Source organism: Lytechinus pictus, chromosome 8 (genome assembly GCF_037042905.1).
Source record: "Lytechinus pictus isolate F3 Inbred chromosome 8, Lp3.0, whole genome shotgun sequence".
Taxonomy (NCBI): Eukaryota; Metazoa; Echinodermata; class Echinoidea; order Temnopleuroida; family Toxopneustidae; genus Lytechinus; species Lytechinus pictus.
Window position 1 is genome coordinate 14519207 of NC_087252.1, and position 10931 is coordinate 14530137.

Consider the following 10931-nt stretch of genomic DNA (forward strand, 5'->3'; position numbering starts at 1 on the left):
TCTTTTTTCCAGACCCGGTTGTTTCAAAAATTATAATATAAGTCCAAAGTCTTTTTTCCAGACCCGGTTGTTTAAAAAATTATGATAAAAGTCCAAAGTCTTTTTTCCAGACCCAGTTGTTTAAAAAAATTATAATATAAGTCCAGAGTCTTTTTTCCAGACCCAGTTATTTCAAAAATTATAATATAAGTCCAAAGTCTTTTTTCCAGACACGGTTGTTTAAAAAATTATGATATTTGTCCAAAGTCTTTTTTCCAGACCCGGTTGTTTAAAAAATTATAATATTCGTCCAAAGTCTTTTTTCCAGACCCCGTTGTTTAAAAAATTATGATATTTGTCCAAAGTCTTTTTTCCAGACCTGGTTGTTTCAAAAATTATAATATAAGTCCAAAGTCTTTTTTCCAGACCCGGTTGATTCATAAATTATAATATAAGTCCAAAGTCTGTTTTCCAGACCCGGTTGTTTCAAAAATTATAATATAAGTCCAAAGTCTTTTTTCCAGACCCGGTTGTTTAAAAAATTATAATATAAGTCCAAACTAAGATACGATAATGATATTCCAGTAGAATGGAAATGAGAATCAAGCTTAGTCTTTTCTCCAGACCCAGCTAATCAGAACTGGTGGAATTAATGTCTTTGTTGTTGTTTTAACTTATACGGCGCTTATTGTGAATATATGCGCTAAGAGTAAATTGAGAATCAAGCGTAGTGTTTTCTCCAGACCCAGTTACTTAAAACTAAAAACTAAAACCCTTTACCCACAAATGTAATAATTTCACCCCACAAATGTAATAATGCACTTTACCCACATATGTAAAAAATTTTGATCGCCCACAAATGTAATAATGACTTTACCCACATATGTTACAAAATTTGAGGGGATTTTTGGCAAATCTTTTCTAAAATAAAACCCTATAGTAATGCGCTCATATAGTGCAAAGTCACAGTCTTTTTTCTCTAGACCCGGTTATATAAAACATTTAAACCATCTTCCAAATAAAGATCCCAAAATTAATTCTTCTTATTGTTGAATAATATAGAACTTTAGCGTAGTCTTTGCTCCAGACCCAAATACTTCAAATAGCAAATAATAAATAATAATTAAAAAAAATAAAGACCCCACGATTTTATTATTGTTGAACAAAATGTAAATATAGCTTAGTCTTTCCTCCAGACCCAGTTATAAAAAAAATCATTCAAAAACAAAAGAACAACATCAACAACCAAAAACAGACCCCGCAATCATTTCAACATTGAATAGCGTGTGTGTATTTGAGTTTTGTCAGACGTGTATCAATCAGATATGATTATTTACGTCTGGGACCGACCTTTAGTCTGGGACCGACCTTTAACGACACCATCCAAAACACGTGACCAGGGCTCAAACCTCGAACCTCTGCATCAATTTGTAACTTCCCCACATAGCTTGGATTACAGGCACACGCCACAACGCCCAGTTAGTATCGAAATATGGTGTAGTCTTTGTTCCAGCCCCGGTTATTTCACAATTGCATATCATAAAGAACACTATTAACAAAGACCCCACTATCTAATTGATGTTGAATAACTTGAAAATATAAAGTAGTCTTTTTTCAAGACCCAGTTATTTCAAATTAACAAATCATAGAAAAGATATATAATAATAATAAAACAAAGGCCCCACAGTCTTACTGATGTTGAATAACATGGAAATATAGCTTAGTCTTTCCTCCAGACCCATTTATTTCAAAATTACAAATCATTTTTAAAGAGTCAACAAGAAACAAAGACCCCCACTATCTTATTAATATTAAATAACATGGGAATATAGCGTAGTCTTTCATCCAGACCAAGATCTTTCAAATAACAAATGAATAATAATAATAATAAATTAATAATAATAATAAAAAACAACGACCCACGATCCTATTCATGTTGAATAATATGGAAATATGGCTTGGTCTTTTCTCAAGACCCAGTAATAAAAATCATTAAAAAACACAACAACAACAACAAAACAAAGACCCTGCAATCTTATCAACATTGGATAGCATGGAAATATGATGTAGTCTTTGCTCCAGACCCAGTTATTTCAAAATAGGAAATTATAAGAAACAATAAAAACAAACAAACAGTATCCGTAAAGACCCCACAATATCATTGATGTAGAAAAACATTGTTGTTGTTATCTTGGATTTTAAGGCGCGTATCATATGAATATTTACGCCTATGATTAATTTGTCGTCTTTGTGGTATGCGTTATCACATGATTTTTATAGTTTGGCTTAATTTGTATTTTTAAGAGAACTAGGTGTGGGGTAAAGCCTAGATTTTTTTCAATAATTGTTTCTCTTTTAAATAACCGGGTCTAGAAGGAAGACTAATCATAATACTCGGGTTATTCCACAGGAATAAGAATATGACAAAGTTTTATGTTTTTAAGATTGTTTAAATCATTTTTTAAATGACTGGGTCTGGAATAAAGAAAACGCTCTAAACATGTGCTTTTTTACATGGTCTTAATTTGGAGGATTGATTGTTCTTAGATTCGTTGTTGGGGTTTGGGTTTTTTATTGCTTTTTTATTCTTGAAATGACTGTGTCTGGAGGAAATTCTACAATCGATCTTCATGTTATTCCACAGTAATTAGATTATTGGGTATTCGTCTTAGAATATTTGTAAAAACTATTTTATTTTTTCAAATAATAACCAAGTCTTGAGAAAAGATGATTGCTTTACCCATGCATTATTACAATGTTTTGTAGGGGTCTTAGTATTATTTTAAAAAAATTGGTGTGGGGTAAAGACATTTTTTTTTTGGTGTAATTTTTGAAAATTGGTCTTAGATTTGAAGTATTTTCAAACTTCATTTTTCAAATAACTGGGTCTGGAGGAAAGAGTACGTTTTGAATCTCGTCTTATTCCACAAGAATAAGAATATGATAGGGTCTTACGTTAGAATATTTTTTTGGGTAATATTTTCAATGATTAGGTCTGGAATAAAGACAACGTTCTTAACCTCTTTTTTAAACAGGTTCTTAGGTTGAAGGATTGCTTGGTCTTAGATTTGTAGTTTTTTATTATTACTATTTGCGATATTTTGAAAAAAACATAACTGGGTCTTGCTGAAAGACTACTCTTTATGTCCATGTTATCCATCATTAACAAGATTATGGAGTCTTTATACTGTTTTTGTTGTTGAATTGTTATTTATAATTTTGGAATAACAGGGTTTAGAGAAAAGACTAAGCTCAATTTTCATTTTTATTCCACTGGAATATCATTATGGTATCTTAGTTTGGACTTATATTATGATTTTTGAAATAACCGGGTCTGGAAAATAGACTTTGGACTTAAAGTATAATTTTTTTAGCAACCGGGTCTGGAAAAAAGGCTTCGGACTTATATTATATTTTTTTACTCAAACAGGTCTCGAAAAAAGACTGACTTTTATTATAATTTATGAATCAACCGGGTCTGGAAAAAAGACTTTGCCCTTTTGTGCTAAATGAACGCATTACTATAGGGTTTTAGTTTTTAGTTTTAAGTGACCGGGTCTGGAGAAAAGACTACGCTTGGTTCTGAAATTACTCTTAGTGCATATATAAACAATACGCGCCGTATAATTTGTAAAAACAACGAAGACATTTATTCCACAAGCTTTAATTAAATGGGTCTGGAGAAAAGACTGCGCTCGATTCTCATTTTTATTCCACTGGAATAGCATTATCGTATCTTAGTTTGGACTTATATTATAATTTTTAAAACAACCGGGTCTGGAAAAAAGATTTTGGACTTATTTTATAATTTTTGAATTAACCGGGTTTGGAAAAAAGATTCGTGACTTATATTATAATTTTTGAAACAACCAGGTCTGGAAAAAAGACTTTGGACTTTTATCATAATTTTTTTAACAACCGGGTCAGGAAAAAAGACTTTGGACTTTTATCATATATAATTTTTGAAACAACCGGGTCTGGAAAAAAGACTTTGGACTTATATTATAATTTTTTAAACAACCGGGTCTGGAAAAAAGACTTTGGACTTATATTATAATTTTTGAAACAACCGGGCCTGGAAAAAAGACTTTGGACTTATATTATAATTTTTGAAATAACCGGGTCTGGAAAAAAGACTTTGGACTTATATTATAATTTTTTAAACAACCGGGTCTGGAAAAAAAGACTTTGGAATTATTTTATAAGTTTTGAAACAACCCGGTCTGGAAAAAAGACTTTGGACTTATATTATCATTTTTGAAATGACCAGGTATGGAAAATAGACTTTGGACTTATATTGTAATTTTTTAAACAACCGGGTCTGGAAAAAAGACTTTGGACTTATATTATAATTTTTGAAACAACCGGGTCTGGAAAAAAGACTTTGAACTTATATTATAATTTTTTTAACAACCGGGTCTGGAAAAAAAGACTTTGGACTTATATTATAATTTTTGAAATAACCGGGTCTGGAAAAAAGACTTTGGACTTATATTATAATTTTTTATACAACCGGGTCTGGAAAAAAAGACTTTGGAATTATATTATAAGTTTTGAAACAACCGGGTCTGGAAAAAAGACTTTGGACTTATATTATAATTTTTGAAATGACCAGGTATGGAAAAAAGACTTTGGACTTATATTATAATTTTTGAAATGACCAGGTATGGAAAAAAGACTTTGGACTTTTATCATAATTTTTTAAACAACCGGGTCAGGAAAATAGACTTTGGACTTTTATCATAATTTTTTAAACAACCGGGTCTGGAAAAAAGACTTTGGACTTATATTATAATTTTTGAAACAACCAGGTCTGGAAAAAAGACTTTGGACTTATATTATAATTTTTGAAAAAACCGGGTCTGGAAAAAAAGACTTTGGACTTCTATTATAATTTTTGAAACAACCTGGTCTGGAAAAAAGACTTGAGACTTTTATCATAATTTTTTAAACAACCGGGTCTGGAAAAAAGACTTTGAACTTATATTATAATTTTTGAAACAACCGGGTCTGGAAAAAAGATTTTGGACTTATATTATAATTTTTGAAATAACCGGGTCTGGAAAAAAGACTTTGGACTTATATTATAATTTTTTAAACAACCGGGTCTGGAAAAAAAGACTTTGGAATTATATTATAAGTTTTGAAACAACCGGGTCAGGAAAAAAGACTTTGGACTTATATTATCATTTTTTAAATGACCAGGGGGGCGTTTCATCAAACAATTAGTCGGTGGTTTTCTCCGACTAATTGTGATTTTCACCGACTAATTTCATTTTCACCGACAATTTTGCCATCACCGACTAAATTCCATTTCATGAAAATTTGTCGGTGATTTTCTCCAACAAATTATTGGAAACCACCGACTAATTTTGTCGGTGGCCTTCACCTACCGACAAAACTTATTTTCACCGACTAATCAGCCTTTTATGGACTTTAGCAGCTAAAATCGATAAATTTCAGTTGATTTTGAGTATAACATTTTAATAAATTGCTTATTTTTCATTTCATTAAGAAAATTCAAAGAAAATGTATTTATTTTTAGTCAATGACAAATAAAAAGTAGACATTTCAAGCATCATATTTTTTTCTTTTAAAACTATATTTTCATAAATTAATCGATACAATTTGATAGGAAACACCTTCAAATGTACACATTTTTTCAAACATTCATGTTATTTTCTTCAACCCGAATAAATCATTGTGCATTTTTTAATCAATAATGTCTGAAGACTGTGACCTCATTGACTTTTGTACAAGTTTTTCAATATTCATTAGTGTTGTTGGTGTTGCTGCTGCTGTTGTCATCGTGGTTGCTGATATTTCTGTTGTTTTTGCTGCTGCTCTTGTTGTTGTGGGTGTGGTTGTTGCATCTCTTACTGCAGTTGTGGTTTGGGCTGCTGATGATGTTGTTGCTCCTGCTGCTGTTCATGTTTATTGAAGTAACTGAAATGGAATTGATTTAAAGAGCATGTGATATTTTACTAATAAACATATTAATTTACATCATTATTTATATCAAAGTCATTAATTCCTAATTTAATTGTCATTGTTAAAACTTACATTTTTTTTAATGTTTCAAATAATAACTTTAAATTCTAAATGGTTATCGTCACCAAAGCCTTATTAAACAACGAAAACAAAAAAGTTAAACAAAGAGATGCATAAGAAAATGATTAAAATGTACATGTATACACAATTGATTTTAATGACTTGGGTTTTTCTCATTGGTTTACCAAAGAAAGGGAGTCAAAATCCAAAACTATCACATTTGGTCTTTATTTCTTGATTTAAAGCAAAATGCTGATTTCATGCAAGAGTCATGTTATAAATAAAAAACCAACATCAGGAGCAGCAGCATACCTGCTGATTTCTGAAGTGAGTGCACAATCAACAGGCAAGATCCTGGGGCTCGCCCCCCCCCCCCCCCCCCATACCAAGATCATTTGAATTAGTGAGGTTTAATGACTGCTTCTGTAGTCATTACATTTATCTGATTTATACAGGCCTACAAGAGATATAAAAGAAATTGTGTTCTTTTTGGGGTAATCTTCCGGTGTTCCTCCCTGACAAAGCAGATGGTGATGGTGTGTGTGTGTGTGTGGGGGGGGGTCTAATATGAATGCAGAACAATGTAACATTCATTTACTACTTTGGCAATAGAAAGCAAGTCACACCATCAAGCATTGATTGATATTGGTTGTTTTACAACTGTCCAATAAATATCACCATTAATAATTTAAGCATCTAAGCACTTATAGATGTCATTGTTTTCAAATATTGACTGGTAGAAGACCAAATAAAGAAGAGAACAGTACCGGTAATTTAATTTTCTTTTAATGTGACTTTACTTTCTTTGCCAAAATGAGGCAGTAATAATTAAGAGTGTTTTAACCTTACAAGTGACATCACATTTCATGCCTTCTTGTCTGGCTCTCCTAAACCTTCAACCATTTATACTTGGGTAACTTTGCATCTCATGTCTGTCTGAAAAGTTTGGGTGAAGCCTCCACCTGAAGGAAAAATAGCATTGAAATAACTAATTAAAATATTTGCCATAATCTTGTATTTCTTCTCACATGTATATGTACATGTCTAAAACAGGAAATGAAACATCTTTTGATAACCATACAGGTTTCATATAGAAGGGGGTAAATAAAGGGTTCAAGTTTTCATTATGTTAATTAAAAATACAAACAATAATAAATGACATGCTCTGGCTGAGAAACTTAAATAGAGAAATTATTCCTCACAATGTTGCTTGTATGTACATACACATGAGAAAGTAGTGATAAATGGATTGAGGGGTGAGAGCAGGGGCTGCGGAAACGGGGGGGGGGGTGCATGTTAGCTGCAGGGTCAGCAGAACAGTTTCTAAAGTGAGCGAGCCGACCATGCAAAACATCATAACCAAATGGTCATTCTACATTTTTCAGCCCCCACATTGTTTTCCAAAACCATGTACAAAAATTCAAAATTGACCATCTGCTAATGATTTTTTGCATGGTCAGTCCCCCCCCCCCCACTTTCGGCTAAGCCCCCTCACTTTCAAAACCGTTCCGCTGACCCTGCAGCTAACATGCAAAACATATTGATTCTTTGATATGTCTTTCATGTTTATGTAATGTTTGCATTACAAACTGACTTTAAATAGAAAATCTGATCAAAGTCTGATTTCATTGTCATTGATGTGGGTTTTAATGATTTAACATTCTGCAACCCAAAAAATATCCTTCATTATTTTGTAATCATTATCGCATTTTACTAGTCTACATGTTACCTGTAGTTGCATTTCAATCTCAGTATTTCTTCACCCACTGCCAAATCTTCTGCCACATGTTCATCAGATTGGCCGCTGGCACATTCCTTGCTGTAGTAGACCAGTCAGAGCCTAGCTTTCTAGTTCCAGACCCGTCTCCTTCTGCATATTGTTAAAATGTCCATAGTCTGAAATTAAAATATTAATAATATCACATTGATATACATGTAGCAAAGAAATTACTAGTATGTAGATTTACACAGTGATCCATTGAAAAATACTGCACTTTCAATGAATATTGTTGACATTTCATAAAGGGGAATGATCAAATATACCAATCATTTTTCATCTTTTATTATCCTGAAATTTATAGAATTTACCAAAAAACGGTCAACAATTTATCCTTTTTAATTCATATACTTTTCAATTGATTATAAACAAGACGGTCATTAACACATTAACCATACAAATAGTAAAACAGTTTTTTCAATATTTTTTAAAAATTCAAATATAAAAAGATTTTTTTTTCTAACCCAATAGCGCTTGGATACCTTGCCGGTTAAAAGCCAAGATAAAATTAATAAAAAAATATGAATAGGCTCCTAATTCATAACTGCAGCAAATTGCATCCCCATCAAACCGTCAACTATTTCTGGACTGTGACCTTTGTTCAAAGGAACTTTAAAATGAGATTCAAGGCAGAAAAATACTTGGGATTGATGAGATCCATTACATATTCTCCTATATTTTTTTTCTAATGAAGAGACCTTTAACCTTTACATGCTATTTAAGGTTGGGTGTGACTGGACTCTTTATGTGGTACGACTTTATGTGGTACGACAATATTTTTCAAAAAATAGATTAAGAGACATTATCAACAATAGTTTAATTTATTTACCCCAATAACACTGATGCTATTGCAGATTCAGTGTCAACATTTATAGGATGCTAAATAGTAATTTGTTTTAAAAAATGACTAACATAAATAAAAGCAAAACAAACTTCATAATCGCACACAAATGAGGAGCATTATATCGTCTCCCCCCAATTTGGACAATCAATCTTTTTTAAAAGGGAGCTATGCAATGGCTCATTTCACGTGGGTGTGCAAAGTCAAAGAAAATTTAAGATAGATCTAGGTCTATAGGCTATACCAGTATGGCCACGCCCACGGGCCGGGTGCACCATTTAAAACTTGGATCTAATTTTTTTTAATAAGTCCTAGATTTCAATTCTTATTGGGTGTGAACGCACCTCTGCCACAATCGCATCACCCCCCCCCCCCCCTGAATCCTTGCCAGCTGTCAAGAGCCTTCACTTCATTCGACTTGTGACTTGCTAAGCCTATGCTATATGATAAATAAGTTGAGAACATCCAATTTACCAAATTACCACTCAAGCTATTACCATGTGATTTAGCTCCTGTTCAATTCCAATATCTGTAACACAGAATTAGGATGGCCCCATTGGATATGTGTACATTAACAATTACACACGCTGGTTTGCCTGGTGATCAAGGATATCTCCGACGACACCGAGCAACAAAATCAATACAAAACCAAAGGAAATGAAAAATTATGATATGTAACATAGAATGACATAAAGGTAGAACAATATAAAGTATTCTCTTTGCAAAATTTATAAAATTGCAGCCATGTGCGGATCATAAAAACGTGTATGGACAGCCGTGTCGTTAGTTTGGTCCTGAGATAGTTCTACAGACACAGAAACACGGGTATGGGACTAGACTGGATTATGTGCTGTCAAGGCTATCGATCGTATCGACAGGGGTCCTGCCAGAAGATTCTCTTTTCTTGTAATTCATTTGATAATTACGCACAACGAATAATTCAATCACCTTACATACAATATGAACGACATTTTGAAGGGTTTTACTTACGGTAAAATCCTCATTCACCTCTTCGGGGACCTTCGCTTCTACTTATTTCTTCGTTTCACTTCGAATCGTCGCGGCGAAAACATCAACCAATTTTACATCTTCTTCACAACTTTGGGAGTGGGCGTGGCCTAATTAGTCAGCGAACCTCGTTCAAGACGATTTGTAAAATAAAAATTATCTGACAATAGTCAGAGGAGCTCCGTGAGTTTCATGAAACGCAATTTTTGTCAGCGCTGACTAAATTGTCAGCGCTGACAATTTAGTCAGCGCTGACAGTTGTCGCGCGACAATATTGATGAAACACCCCCCAGGTATGGAAAAAAGACTTTAGACTTATATTATAATTTTTTTAACAACCGGGTCTGGAAAAAAGACTTTGGACTTATATTATAATTTTTTAAACAACCGGGTCTCGATAAAAGACTTTGAACTTATATTATAATTTTTTAAACAACCGGGTCTGGAAAAAAAGACTTTGGAATTATATTATAAGTTTTGAAACAACCGGGTCTGGAAAAAAGACTTTGGACTTATATTATAATTTTTCAAATGACCAGGTATGGAAAAAAGACTTTGGACTTATATTATAATTTTTTAAACAACCGGGTCTGGAAAAAAGACTTTGGACTTTTATCATAATTTTTTTAACAACCGGGTCAGGAAAATAGACTTTGGACTTTTATCATAATTTTTTAAACAACCGGGTCTGGAAAAAAGACTTTGGACTTTTATCATAATTTTTGAAACAACCGGGTCTGGAAAAAAGACTTTGGACTTATGTTATAATTTTTGAAACAACCGGGTCTGGAAAAAAAACTTTGGACTTATATTATAATTTTTTAAACAACCGGGTCTGGAAAAAAGACTTTGGACTTATATTATAATTTTTGAAACAACTGGGTCTGGAAAAAAAAGACTTTGGACTTATATTATAATTTTTGAAACAACCGGGTCTGGAAAAAAGACTTAGGACTTTTATTATAATTTTTTTAAGAACCGGGTCAGGGAAAAAGACTTTGGACTTTTATCATTTATAATTTTTGAAACAACCTGGTCTGGAAAAAAGACTTTGGACTTATATTATAATTTTTTAAACAACCGGTTCTGGAAAAAAGACTTTGGACTTATATTATAATTTTTGAAACAACCGGGTCTGGAAAAAAGACTTTGAACTTATATTATAATTTTTGAAACAACCGGGTCTGGAAAAAAGACTTTGGACTTATATTATAATTTTTGAAATAACCGGGTCTGGAAAAAATCCTTTGGACTTATATTATAATTTTTGAAACA

General features: G+C 32.5%; 1 long non-coding RNA gene across 1 annotated transcript; it reads right to left on the reverse strand.

The window, feature by feature from the left end:
- Window positions 1-6880: 6880 nt before the first annotated feature.
- LOC129266830 (uncharacterized) lies at window positions 6881-9735 on the reverse strand. Its single transcript, XR_010294339.1, has 3 exons — window positions 9639-9735; window positions 7760-7926; window positions 6881-6992 (listed from the first exon to the last, which is right to left on the reverse strand). It is a non-coding gene; the product is annotated as an uncharacterized LOC129266830 (long non-coding RNA).
- Window positions 9736-10931: the final 1196 nt, after the last annotated feature.